The sequence below is a fragment of the Hyla sarda genome, chromosome 4 (assembly GCF_029499605.1).
Source record: "Hyla sarda isolate aHylSar1 chromosome 4, aHylSar1.hap1, whole genome shotgun sequence".
Classification (NCBI taxonomy): domain Eukaryota; kingdom Metazoa; phylum Chordata; class Amphibia; order Anura; family Hylidae; genus Hyla; species Hyla sarda.
The window spans coordinates 121,050,490-121,062,677 of record NC_079192.1 but is presented as its reverse complement, the minus strand read 5'-3'; the positions used below and the strand labels follow the sequence as shown (position 1 = coordinate 121,062,677).

General features: G+C 41.6%; 2 non-coding genes across 2 annotated transcripts; one reads left to right on the top strand and one right to left on the bottom strand.

Annotated features, from left to right (window-relative positions):
• Window positions 1–3,817: 3,817 nt before the first annotated feature.
• Window positions 3,818–3,890, bottom strand: TRNAR-ACG (transfer RNA arginine (anticodon ACG)). The gene has a single exon. It is a non-coding gene; the product is annotated as a tRNA-Arg (tRNA).
• Window positions 3,891–4,356: 466 nt separating this feature from the next.
• On the top strand, window positions 4,357–4,429 carry TRNAR-ACG (transfer RNA arginine (anticodon ACG)). Its single transcript has one exon. It is a non-coding gene; the product is annotated as a tRNA-Arg (tRNA).
• The last annotated feature ends 7,759 nt before the right edge of the window (window positions 4,430–12,188 follow it).

Sequence of the window (12,188 nt, the reverse complement as noted above, 5' to 3'; positions counted from 1 at the left end):
TACGTATGTTTTTCTAATGCAATCAACAAGTTATCTCTCTCAAGAATCTCCATAAATCTAGGAGGGTCACTGTTCAGCCAGAGTCTGACAATAATCTTCCTTGCCATAAAGAGGTAACAGGCTACTGACATTCGCTTATGATGTTCTTCCCAAATTCTCAAAATATCATAGAACATAAACTAGAGGAGCTGTTGTAGGTTGACACAGTACACCCGTAACAGAACAGTTTGGGACATTGCCAGAACATACGTAAGATGCCCCTTTTTCATATGACATCCAATACAAAGTGGTGTATTTCGTGCTCCAATCTGAAACAAGGAAGTACAATATACATCAGTGGATCTCCAGCAAAATCTACAACTCCCAGCATGCCCGAAAAATTGGGCATCGTAATTTTGCACCATGTTGGGAGTTTGAATTTGCAGCAGCTGGATGTCCAAAGTTTAAAGGGAATGTGTCAACAAATGTGATAATTTTTTTTTTTAGAGGTTAAATATTTTTTTTCAAATTTTTTTAACCCCTCAAGGACTCAGCGTTTTTCCGTTTTTGCATTTACATTTTTTCCTCATCACCTTCTAAAAATCATAACACTTTCAATTTTGCTCATAAAATTCCATATGATGGCTGATTTTTTGCGCCACCAATTCTACTTTGCAGTGAAATTAGTCATTTTACAAAAAAAATCCACGGCGAAACAGAAAAAAATTTGTGCCACAAAATTGAAGAAAAAATTTCATTTTGTAACTTTTGGGGGCTTCCGTTTCTACGCTGTGCATTTTTGGGTAAAAATGACCCCTTCTCTTTATTCTGTAGCTCCATACGGTTAAAATTATACCCTACTTATATAGGTTTGATTTTGTTGTAGTTCTGAAAAAAATCATAACTACATGCAGGAAAATGTATACGTTTAAAATAGTCATCTTCTGACCCCTATAACTTTTTTATTTTTCCGCGTACGGGCCGTGTTCTGAAGTTTTTAAAGGTACCATTTCTGCATTGATCGGACTTTTTGATCGCTTTTTATTCATTTTTTTTTATTATATATAAAAGTGACCAAAAATACGCTATGTTGGACTTTTGAATTTTTTTGCTCGTACGCCATTGACCGTGCGGTTTAATTAACGATATATTTTTATAGAAAAAATATATAGTTGATAAAAACAACTAGAGACCAGTCCTCAAGGTATATGTAAGGGTAAAGAATAGAAAGTGATCCAGGTATTAAATCAATATATTCATTAGAAAGTATATGGTGGTCACTAGTGTCCAATGTCCCTGCAGGGCCCTTGCATGGGACACAAAACACAGCGTGGAAGATAAAATTAGAATAAAACAATTGAATAAAAATAATTGATAAAAATAGGGATCTAAACTTCAGTATTGCAGAATTAAATATTAAAATCAATAATTGTCAATGTGCTTTCACTGCTCAGTTGGTCAAATGTCTCTTGAAAGAACAAAAAGAGATTCCAATAGCTAGATACGCTATGCTGACAGCGGATTGTCCTGTATTGTAACAGGCACAGTATGTAGTAATAGCCTTTCAATGTTATGTATCCAGTGTTGCAAACTGTATCACAGATGAAAATATTCTCCTTATTCTCCTCATCTTTGATACAGTTTGCAACACTGGATACATAACATTGAAAGGCTATTACTACATACTGTGACTGTTACAATACAGGACAATCCGCTGTCAGCATAGCGTATCTAGCTATTGGAATCTCTTTTTGTTCTTTCAAGAGACATTTGACCAACTGAGCAGTGAAAGCACATTGACAATTATTGATTTTAATATTTAATTATGCGATACTGAAGTTTAGATGCAAGTTTTCCCTATTTTTATCAATTATTTTATTCAAATGTTATCTTCCACGCTGTGTTTTGTGTCCCATGCAAGGGCCCTGCAGGGACATTGGACACTAGTGACCACCATATACTTTCTAATGAATATATTGATTTAATTAATATCTGGATCACTTTCTATTCTTTACTTTACCCTTACATATACCTTGAGGACTGGTCTCTAGTTGTTTTTTTATCAACTATATATTTTTTCTGCATTCTATAGACCTTTAGGTGAAGGTAACACCAGTTCACCTCAGATATATTTTCCCACTGAGTGAGCTACACTATTCTGATATATTTTTATAGTTCGGACATTTACGCACACGGCGTTACCACATATGTTTATTTTTATTTACACAGTTTTTTTTATGGGAAAAGGGGGGTGATTCGAACTTTTATTAGGAAAGGGGTTAAATTACCTTTTTTTCACTTTTTTTTTTTTGCAGTGCTATAGTTACCATAGAGACCTTCAACACTGCACACACTGATCTTTTACCCTTATCCCTGCAAAGCCATAGCTTTGCATGGATCAGCAAGATAGGGGCTCGATTGCTCAAGCCTGTAGCTCAGGCTTGGAGCAATCAAACCCAGATTGGACGTGACGGAGCTAGGTAAGGGGGTCTCCGCTCGCATCCTAGCTGATCGGGACATTGCGATTTTATCGCGATGTCCCAATCAGCCCGACTGAGCTGCCGGGAAGCGTTTACTTTCACTTTCAGACTGAAGGGTTAATAGAGCGCGGCACAACGATCGGTGGCGCGCGCTGTTAGCCCAAGGTCCCGGCTATGACCCTGTCCCGTACAGGTACACCCAGAACCTTAAGAGGTTAAATATTTTTTGAAATATAAAAAAAAAAAATTTACCTGTTACAAAATATGAAAAATTAAATAATAACTTGTCATGTCTCCCACTGTTGACCAGCAGAGGGACCTAACGCCTGGCTGCTGCAAATTAGACCTTGCCCGTCCAGCCTGTTTTTGGAGTTTGGTGTTACATTATGTCCAATTAGCTTTTTTTTCCCTCCCTTTTTTGGTTTAGTTCCAATACACACAAAGGGAATAAACATGTGTATAGCAATCCTTTTCTGTGAGAAATACTTCATTTTCTTGAAAAATAGTGTGTATGAGACACTCTGTCTTAACTTTCTTATGCCCTGTGCCAGCCATAAAGCAACTGTGTAGGTGTTGTGAAGTGACACCACTAAGAGGCTACAGTACTGGCAGCCCCCAGAACACACTTTATTATTAAATAACATTAAAATTACATTGTCCTAAAACTAAATACATAACTGAAATGCTTATAGCATGCTTAGAATGTTACTTTTGTGCATGGGCCCTAGAAAGTGTCTTAAAGGTGATGATAAAGATATGTTCACTATAGTACCAAAGAAATTGGTTGAAATTCATTTACATTTTTTTAAATATATATATATATATATATATATATATATATATATATTTGTCTACACACCCGTATGCTTGGGTCCAGTCCTTGTTATACTAAAAAAAAATTATAATAATAATAAAAACAATTATATGGAAGAATATACTAAGCCTTTAGAACAGTGATCTCCAAACTGTGGACCTCCAGATGTTGCAAAACAACAACTCCCAGCATGCCCGGACAGGCAATGGCTGTCCAGGCCTGCTGGGAGTTGCAGTTTTGCATCTGGAGGTCCACAGTTTGGGGACCGCAGCTTTAGAGGTTTGTGGGATGGCTCAGACTTCCCTTTACTCAGTCACCGACCTGTAATTGTAAGAGGAAGCAGAGCAGGAATGCTGTCCTGCTGCCATATGCGAGTTGTGGAGGGGGAAGGGGGGTTGGGCATGTTTAAAACTTTAATCAGTAACAGTGTAGTATATATATATATATATAAATATATATAGTGCCACTTTATCTTTGTCCATCCTTTCTGACATTTTTGAAATTCTATATAGCGGTTTTAAATTTACAGATAATAAAATATTTTCGAGCCAGCCAGGAGTCGAACCTAGAATCTTCTGATCCGTAGTCAGACGCGTTATCCATTGCGCCACTGGCCCTACTGAAGGGCCCTTTAAGAAAGTGTTTTCCGAATGATAAGCCCACCACATACTTAAAGGGGTACTCCGGTGGAAAACATATTTATTTATTTATTTATTTTTAAATCAACTGGTGCCAGAAAGTAACAGGTTTGTAAATTACTTCTATTAAAAAATCGTAATCCTTCCAGTACTTATTAGCTGCTGAATACTACAGAGGAAATTATTTTCTTTTTGGAACACAGTGCTTTCTGCTGACATCACGAGCACAGCACTCTCTGCTGACATCTTTGTCCATTTCAGGAACTGTCCAGAGCAGCATATGTTTGCTATGGGGATTTTCTTCTACTCTGGACAGTTGTTAAAATGGACAGAGATGTCAGCAGAGAGTGCTGTGCTCGTGACTCAGCAGAGAGCTCTGTGTTCCAAAAAGAAAAGGTGGTGGGCTCATCATTCGGAAAACACTTTCTTAAAGGGTCCTTCAGTAGGGCCAGTGGCGCAATGGATAACGCGTCTGACTACGGATCAGAAGATTCTAGGTTCGACTCCTGGCTGGCTCGAAAATATTTTATCTGTAAATTTAAAACCACTATATAGAATTTCAAAAATGTCAGAAAGGATGCTCAAACTCCCAGCGGGAAACTCGCTGCAAACCCCCGCCCATGTGAATGTACCCTAAAAACACTGTTTCCAAAACAGAGCCTCCAGCTGTTGTAAAACAACAACTCCCAGTATTGCCGGACAGCCATGCTGGGAGTTTTGCAACAGCTGGAGGCACCCTGTTTGGCAAACACTGGCGTAGGGTAATTTTGGTATTGGAGGCAAGTCTAATTCTAGCATCCGGGTCTGTCCCTATGCAAATTCCTAATTTAGGCCTCAAATGCGCATGGCGCTCTCTCACTTCGGAGCCCTGTCGTCTTTCAAGGCAACGGTTTAGGGCCACATATGGGGTATTTCCATACTCAAGAGGAATTGCCTAACAAATATTGGGGGGCTTTTTCTCCTTTCACCCCTTAGGAAAAGGTAAAGTTGGGGTCTACTCCAGCATGTTGTAAAACATTTTTAATTTTTTTATACTAACATGCTGGTGTTACTTTTCATTTTCACAAGAGGTAAAAGGAAAAAAGAAAAAACCCAAAATTTGTAAAGCAATTTCTCTTGAGTACGGAAATACCCCATATGTGGGTGTAAAATGCTCTTCGGGCGCACAACAAGGCTCAGGGGTGAGAGCACCATGTACATTTGAGGCGATTTGCACAGGGGTGGCTGATCGTTACAGCCGTTCATAAACCCAAAACCCAATATATACCCAAAATTTAAAAAAACACTCGTGTGACCCCATTTTGGAAACTACACCCCTCATGGAACATAACAAGGAGTATAGTGAGTCTTAACACCCCAAAGGTGTTTGAAGAATTTTCATTAAAGTTGGGTGCGAAAATGAACATTTTTTTATTTTTTCACTAAAATGCTGGTGTTACCCCAAATTTTTCATTTTCACAAGGGATAATAGGAGAAAAAGCCTCCCAAAATTTTTAACCCCATTTCTTCTGAGTATGGAAATACCCCATATGTAGATGTAAAGTGCTCTGCGGGCGAACTACAATGCTCAGAAGAGAAGGATCGCCATTGGACTTTGAGAGAGAATGTGTCTGGAATTGAAGGCCATGTGCATTTACAACGCCCCCATGGTGCCAGAACAGTGGACCCCCCCACATGTGACCCCATTTAGCAAACTACATCCCTCAAGGAATGTAACAAGGGGTTCAGTGAGCATTTGCACCCCACAGGTGTATGACAGATTTTTTGAACAGTGGTCCATGAAAATGAAAAATCTAATTTTTCATTTGCACAGCCCACTGTTCCAAAGATCTGTCAAACGCCAATGGGGTGTAAATGTTCACTGCACCCCTTACTACCTTACGTGTAGTTTCCGAAATAGGGTCACATGTGGGGGGGGGGTCCACTGTTCTGGCACCATAGGGGCTTTGTAAATGCACATGGCCCCCGACTTCCATTCCAAACAAATTCTCTCTCCAAAAGCCCAATAGCGCTCATTCTCTTCTGAGCATTGTATTTCGGCCGCAGAGCACTTTACATCCACATATGGGGCATTTCCAGTTTCACATCCAACTTTAGCGGAAATTTATCAAACACCTGTGAGGTGTAAAAGGCTCACTGTACCCCTTGTTACATGCCTTGAGGGGTGTAGTTTCCAAAATAGTATGCTATGTGTTTTTTTTTTTTTTTTTTGCTGTTATGGCACCACAGGGGCTTCCTAAATGCGACATGCCCCCCCAAAAACCATTTCAGCAAAATTGGCTTTCAAAAAGCCAAATGTGACTCCTTCTCTTCTGAGCGTTGTAGTGTGCCCGCAGTGCACTTGACGTCCACACATGGGGTATTTCCATACTCAGAAGAAATGGGGGTCACAACTTTTGGGGGGCATTTTCTCCTATTACCTCTTGTAAAAACGGTAAATTTGGGGAAAAACTGCATTTTAGTGAGAAAAATAAATTTCATTTACACATCCGACTTTACCAAAAAGTCGTCAAACAACTGTGAGGTGTTAAAGGCTCACTGTACCTCTTGTTACGTGCCATGAGGGGTGTAGTTTCCAAAATGGTATGCCATGTGGGGGTGTTTTTGCTGTTATGGCACCATAGGGGCTTCCTAAATGCGACATGCCCCCCAAAAACCATTTCAGCAAAATTCACTCTCTAAAATCCCATTGTCACTACTTCCCTTCTGAGCCCTCTAGTGCACCCGCAGAGCACTTTACATCCACATATGAGGTATTTCCTTACTCGAGAGAAATTGGGTTACACATTTTGGGGGGATTTTCTCCTTCATTTTGCTGCTATTCCTTTGAAACACCAAAAGGGTTAACACACTTTCTGAATGTAATTTTGTATAAATTGAGGGGTGCAGTTTTTATAATGGGGTCATTCATGGGGTATTTCTAAAATGAAGGCCCCTCAAATCCACTTCAAAACTGAACTGGTCCCTGAAAAATGTAAAAATCCGATTTAGAAAAAATTTTGAAAAATTGGAAAATTGCTGCTGAACTTTGAAGCCCTCTGATGTCTTCCAAAAGTAAAAACATGTCAACTTTATGATGCAAACATAAAGTAGACATATTGTATATGTGAATCAATATATAATTTATTAAGTATGTCTATTTTCCTTACAAGCAGAGAGCTTCAAAGTCAGGAAAATGCAACATTTTTTACATTTTCATGAAATTTTGGAATTTTTCACCAAGAAATGATGCAAGTATCTACGAAAATTTACCACTATGTTAAAGTAGGAAATGTCACGAAAAAACAATCTCGCAATCAAATTCATAAGTAAAAGCATCTTAAAGTGAGTGACAGTGGTCAGATGTGCAAAAAATGCTCCGGTCCTTAAGGGGTTAAGATCCATCAGGTCAAGGGGAAGCTTCTACATCCACCTCTAGGGGGCCTAGAGCCTTCAAAGTAAAACAGTCACTCATCGATAGGATTTTTTTTTTCCAGATTTTTCTAACTGTGTGAGAGAAAAATTTGAGGATATGATGTCTTCTGATTGGAGACATCCAGTAAAGGGGCCTGTCTTATCAAATAGATTCAAGACCTTTTCTCCTGTAGTGCAGGATCAGCTGGATCGCTGGGGTCCTCCACCCAAGGTTGATTTGGCCAAAATGTCCAGATGGACTGTTTTTCCCTCAAACGATGGTTCTAATCTCCAGGCCTATATATTCCCACCAGTTTTCAGGCAACTCAGGCAAGACCAGACCTCAGTGATTGCCATAATACCCTACTGGCCAAAGAGTTCTTGGTTCACCGATTTCATGCAGATGAGCCAGTGACAGTGTTGAAAGCTTCCCCTACAGCTGGACCTAGTACATCTATCAGGGTCCTGCCTACACTTGAAGAGTCTCAACTTGTTAACCTGGAGGTTGACCAGTCCCTACTAGCATCTCAAGGGCTTTCTCCTAGGGTCTTGAAAACATTACCTTGTTCCAGGTCGGAATCTACAAATAAAGCCTTTTCTCAGATTAGAAGATTTTTTTTTACAGTGGTGTACCTTGAAGGAGATGTATACTTTAGATCCCCCTCTTTCATCCGTTTTGCAGTACAATCAATGTTGAGAGTACACACATCAGCTTTGTCTGCGGTTTTGGGGAAAACTCTGTCTCAAGACCCTCTAATCAAGAGGTTCCTTATGGAGCCAAAAGACTGATCTTGAGGCCTGTTGCTCAATGGGATCTTTCAGTCGTTCTTATGCTTTCCCCTGTGAACCTGTACAGAGTGTGGATTTGAAGTTTGTGAGCTGGAAAACGTGTATCCTACTAGCTAAGAGCCTAGGTGAACTTCAGGCCCTGTGGGCCTTTGAGCCGTACACCTTGTTCTTAACACATAGGGGAAGATTTAACTTTAGGTGTCCATTGTAGATACAAATCTACCCGTACACTGCTTGTCTAATTTACACTCTTGCTCAAGATTTACTAAAGTTGTGCATGTCCTTTGATAAATTTTGTGCAAATATAGAAACGCCCCCCCCCCCCCTCGCTCTGCCGTGCACTCCTTCTCTACCGCACACTTCACAAAGCTGTGGAATTTTCCCACTGTACACTGCTTACATAGCTAGAAGTGCTGGAGTAGCAGTGTGTGCCGAACAAAACTCTGCACAATAGTAAAATCATAAATCTTTATAAAGTACACAGAGGGGGAGATTCTCAAAGAATTTTGCACCAAAATAAAATAAATCAATTTTGGCACGAAAAGTATCAACCACATTTTCAAAGAGATTTATGCCGCTGTTTACCCTGTTCACGTCAGTTTTGTAAAAGCGTGGGCATATCCATGTATATTGTCTGCTTTACATGATATTTTCGAAGGGTTAGAATCCAGTTTACATCAAAAATTTCACACCAGCTTTTTGAAAGTGTAGAAATCACAGAAATGGTTGTAGCTTTATTGTTTTTGTTTTCTTCTCATTTTAGATACGTGAATGCGGAGGACTATGTCAGATTCGGCGGATTGCGATGATGAACAGCATTATTTTAAATGTCAATAAAAGGGTTAACGAGGGGTGTGGGGAGTGTTTTTTTTTATAAAAATTTTTTTTCAAAATGTTGTGTTTTTTAGAATTGAATTTTCAGGCTTAGTAGTGGAAGCCGTCTTGTAGACAGAATCCATTACTAAGCCAGGGCTTTGCGTTAGCCCCAAAATCAGCTAATGCTAACCCCCAATTATTGCTCCCTGGTACCCACCGCCACAGGGGTTCCAGGAAGAGCCGGTACCAACAGGACCGGAGCATCAAAAATGGCGCTTTTGGGCCTAGTCGGTAACAGGCTGGTGTTATTTAGGCTGGGGAGGGCCAGTAACAATGGTCGCCCACCCTGGTAACATCAGGCTGTTGCTGCTTGCTTGGTATCCGGCTGGTAATGAAAAAATGGGGGAAGCACACACTTTTTTTTTTTTTTAAATAATAAAAAAAAATGCATAGGGTTCCCCCTATCTTCAGTATCAACCAGATACCAACCAAGCAGCAACAGCCTGACATTACAAGGGTGGGCGAGGACCATTGTTACTGGCCCTCCCCAGCCTAAATAACGCCAGCCTGTTAACGCCTAGGCCCAGGAGAGCCATTTTTGACGCTTCGGGCCTGTTGGTACGGCTCTTCCCGGCACCCCTGTGGTGGTGGGTACCGAGGTAATAATTGGAGGTTAGCGTTAGCTGATTTTGGGGCTAACGCCAAGCCCTGGCATAGTAATGGATTTCATTTATAAGATGGCTTCCACTACTAAGCCTGAACATTCAATTATAAAAAACAACACATTGAAAAAAAATTTTTTATAAAAAATACAAAAAATCCACAAAAAACCCTTTTATTGAAATAAAGAGTGCACATAATGCTGTGTGTTCCTAAACAGGGAGCCTCCGATTATTGCTAAACTACAACTCCCATCATGGGGGGCTGTAGTTAAACAACAGCTGGAGTCTCCCTGTTTGGGAACACACTGGCAGAAAGGCTCTGTTCCCATTATGCAAAACGCATAATGAGAACATAGTCAGGTCTGGACTGTGTAGCTCTGCCCCAAATGACATCATCACTAGGGGGCGGATCAGTAAAGGTCGCAGGAGTGAGCCCCCCCTTTCGATCTGCCCCTCAACCCCTGGACTATAACTCCCATCATGGACAGTCTTCCCCATGATGGGAGTAGTAGTCCAAGGGCAGAGAGACAGATCGAAAAAGGGTCTCACTCTTGAGACCCCCTGCAACTTTTACTGCTCAGCCTCCTAGTAAAATAAATTACTTGGAAGCTCTGAACTATATGCCTCATCATCCCCCCAACTTTGATTCCCTCTGCTCCTCAGTTTGCCCCCCCCCCCAGCGCATCATTCCCCCCCCCCCCCCCCCGCTCATCATTCACCCTGCTCATAATCCCCCTGCACATTATTTCCCCCCTTGCTCATAATCCTTCCCTGCTCATCATTACCCCCCTCCGCCTCATCATCCTCCCCCTGCTCATTATTTCCCCCCTCTCCCCCTACTTTTTCTATATTTCATATTTCCTTACCTGGCCGCACTCCGGCAGGCTCAGGTAATGCGGCGGATCTTGTGGGCTGTGTGGATAGTATGACGAGTGACGTCTCCTGCCGACTCCTCTGCGCGGCGTCAGGGACGTCACTCCTCATTCTCTGCAGCCACCGCTGGTCAGAGTGGCCGCAGAGGAGCCGGCAGGAGACATCACTCGTCATACTATCCACACAGCCCACAAGACTCGCCGCATTACCTGAGCCTGGCGGAGTGCGGCCAGGCAGGGAAATATAAAAAATATTAAAATCAGGAGGAGAAGTGTCCGGGCCCGCAAGAGCTACCGCTGGTCACTGTTTTAAAGTGGCCACAGCCGGGCTGCTGATCTTTAACAAGCAGCCGGAGCTGTGGCCACTTTAAATCAGTGACCAGAACATTTATTGCCAATTCAAAATCCCTGCTGCCCAGGAGACGGGAGCTCTGATTGGTGAAAAGCTATGCACCAATCAGAGCTCCCGTCTCCCGGCGGTGGCGATTATGAATTATGAGAGCTGTATACAGGAGCCTGGAGCCGGCGGGCAGCGCAGTGTTGCCACATGTGCCGCTGGCTTGTTAATAAATGCGGATCGCAGCGGGTCTCTGGAGAATGACCTGCTGCGAGCTGCACCTCAACCCCTGGACTATAACTCATATCATGGACAGAGTCCCGTAGCTGGGGGATGTGCAAGTGCACATCTGCCCATGATGGGAGTTATAGTCCAGGGGCTGAGGTGCAGCTCGCAGCAGGTCATTCTCCAGAGACCCGCTGCGATCCGCATTTATTAACTGTAAAAGCTGGCGGCACATGCGGCTACACTGTGCTGCTGCCAGCTCCTGTTTACAGCTGTCACATTTCATAATTTCCACCACCGGGAGACAGGAGCTCTGATTGGTGAATAGCTATTCACCAATCAGAGCTCCCCTCTCCTGGGCGGGGATTATGAAATGTGATACAGTATGCAGGAGTTGGCCGGCAGCGCAATGTAGCCGCATGTGCTGCCGGCTTTTACAGTTAATAAATGTGGATAGCAGCGGGTCTCTGGAGAATGACCCAGTGCGATCTGCACCTCAGCCCCTGTACTACTACTCCCATCATGGGCAGAGTCTGTCCATGATGGGAGTAGTAGTCCTAACTGTCCAAAAATAGTTAATACAATTCTCAAATGCTTTAGAACACTTTGGTACATGTCCTCCGAGGTGGTGTATATTTGCGCAAGAAAAGTGCATTTGTGCATTTTTTTGCGTTTAAAAAAAAAAAAAAAAACACACACACAGTTAATAAATTCGATTCTACAGTAGAAAGTGCTCTGTGGTAAACTTAACCATAAACATGGCTATGACGAATTCTATCAGATTTTGCGCAAAAAAAAAAAAAACTCTTGCACTAATTTTTGCGTAAAAAAATTTACAAAAAAAAGTTCTATGTACAATGATAAATTCCCCCCATAGAGTTCTTTTTACGGTTCCTTCTTAAATTTACTCCAAAAGTACCTTCTTTTACAAACACAAACCAGGTTACTTCCCATCCTGTATTATTCCTTCCCCATCATTGGAAGAAGAACAAGTCTTACAGACTCTGGATGTTGCCAGATGCACGAGGATCCACCTGGAGAGATCAAAGAACTGTAGGAAAGCTGAAAATCTTTTTAGTATTTCACCTACAGTAATAAAGTCACACTTCATCTATGTCCATCCTTTCTGATATTTTTGAAATTCTATATAGCGGTATTAAATTTACAGATGATAAAATATTTC